Source organism: Camellia sinensis, chromosome 8 (assembly GCF_055761805.1).
Source record: "Camellia sinensis isolate YWXY chromosome 8, ASM5576180v1, whole genome shotgun sequence".
In the NCBI taxonomy this organism is placed as follows: domain Eukaryota; kingdom Viridiplantae; phylum Streptophyta; class Magnoliopsida; order Ericales; family Theaceae; genus Camellia; species Camellia sinensis.
In genome coordinates, this window is record NC_138968.1 from 162,885,664 (window position 1) to 162,888,245 (window position 2,582).

Here is a 2,582-nt window from a genome sequence, read left to right on the forward strand (position 1 = left end):
TTTGAATTGATTTTTTAGTTTTTTGATTTTTTTAATTTGGAATTAAAAAGTTTTGTTTGGAATAAATTTTTTGAATTTTTGAATTTAAAAAAAAATTAAAAAAATTATAATTTAAATATAATATTTTTTATCCTAAAGTTAAAAAATTTATTTTATATTTTATGACTATTTCAATCCCCACCCCCACCAACCCAACTTTAACAAACGAGTGCCATGTTTGATAGCTTGAATACATTACTGTCATATTTGTTTGGGCGGACTGAATTAGCATTTCTATGATTAATAGTCCTAGGACAACCAATCCGTTGGATTATATATCCTATCTTAACTAATAGTCAAGTTTAAAATAATTAATCCGTACTTCAATTGTTTAACCAAATATCGGATTAATAATTTTATTGGACTATTAGTCCAATCCCAAGCTCATGTCCACCCAAACAAACATGGCCTTAGTGTGTCTATTTAATGATATGTCGACTTTGGCCTATTTTGATAAATAGGTTAAAAGTTAATTTTTTTTTACTTTTCTTTCATATTATTTTTTGAAAAATATATAATAAATAGAAAAGTGATATAATTGAAAAAAAATAAAAAAATTAGCTTTTAACCGTGTTGCGGAAATAGCCTTTGTTTTTTATTTTTTTTAGAGGGCAAGATCCTCTATAATGGCTTGAATCTTCCTATTGGATCTTAGTACACTTACCTTTATTCAAATTATTTATTTTGTAATATTTTTTTAATAAATTTTTTTTTGAGTAACCTTCTTAATAGATATATATTTGTTTATATTTTATTTTAGATAGTAACCTTCTTAATAGGTTATTCATACAATAATAATAATAATAATATTGATTAGAAAACCGCAACCACATAATTATATTACATATGTTATAAAAAAAATAAAATAAATGACGAGTATTATTTTGATAACAAATTTGCTATTTTGAAGAAGAAAAAAATGTAATTTAATCATTTGTCTATAGTTATCTGATCAATTTGACTTTTTATATAATCTACTCAAGAGATCTTACATGATAAACGATCACAGTTATCTGACCAATTCGAGTTTTTATATAATCTACTCAAGAGATCTTACATGATAAATGATTTGAATTATCAAGATAAATAAATAATAGATCTACCCAGACTTAACAACACAATCAAGTTGAGAAAATGATCACAGAAATTCCAATTCCTTCTCCTCTTAATTATTGATTAGACATTTAAGTAGTGTTTTGACATTAACGTTGTCCACAAATATGGCTTTGTTTGAGATCTGAATTGATTTTTTAGCTTTTTGATTTTTTTAATTTGGAATTAAAAAATTTTGTTTGAGATAAATTTTTTGATTTTTTAAAAAAAATTGAAATAATTATGGTTTAAATGTGATATTTTTTATCCTAAAAATAAAAAATTTATTTTATATTTTTATGGAAAATTACACTTATGATCTGTATAGTTTGGGGCTTGTGTCACTTTAATCCCTGACTTTTCAACTGTGACACATTTAACTCTGAATTTTGAATCTTGTTCCAAATAAGGACAATTGAATATAACATTGCTTAATTTTAAGGGTAAAATCGTCAATTTGATAAAATATAAACTAATTTGACAAAAATAAATATCAAAAAATATTTTAAATAATTTAAAAATTATTTTTACCCACTAAAAATAAAATTATGTAAAATTGATAAAAATTAATAAAAATTACATGATAAATTTTTAAAAATTAATTTTACATAATCATCATCTAAATACATAATAAAAATTAATTTGGTAAAAAAAATAAATGTCTAAAAGATTTATCAATTTTATATAATTTTATCTTTAGTTGTTAGAAATAATTTTTAAAAATTCAAAAATATTTTTTTGACATTTATTTTTGTCAAATTAATTTATATTTTATCAAATTGACGATTTTATCCTTAAAAAATCCAACAGTATCTACAATTGTTCTTATTTGAAACGAGATTCAAAATTTAGGATAAAATGTATCACAATTAAAAAGTCGGGGACCAAAATGATACAAACCCCAAATTATAGAGACCATTAGTATAATTTATCTATATTTTTATGACTATTTCAATCCCATCCCAAACCAACCCAACTTTAACAAACGAGTGCCATGTTTGACAGCTTGAATATATTCCATGTGCTGAGTTAGGAATATATAAAAATATGTTATTACTATTCATTTTATTTGGTTTCAATTTTTAAAATTCACTTTTTAAAAAATTTTAAGTCATAGTTGTCTTAAGATTCAGATGAATCTATAAAAATAAACAATTCAAAACCAACAAAGAGAAATATATGTTATTACTATTTATTTTGTTTGATTTCAATTTTTAAAATTCACTTTTCAAAAATTTTTATTTTTTTGTTTCCACTGAATTTCTTTTATATTTTAAGTAATTCTTTTAATTTTTAAACACATCTAACATAAATACACTTAAAAATTTTAATATTTTTAAAAAAAATCTTTAAGAAATTCACCAAATACCAAAAATATAAAAAAATATGAAAATTCAATATATTTATTATTATTGTGTGTATTTATTAATTTTTTAAAATATTTTTTTATA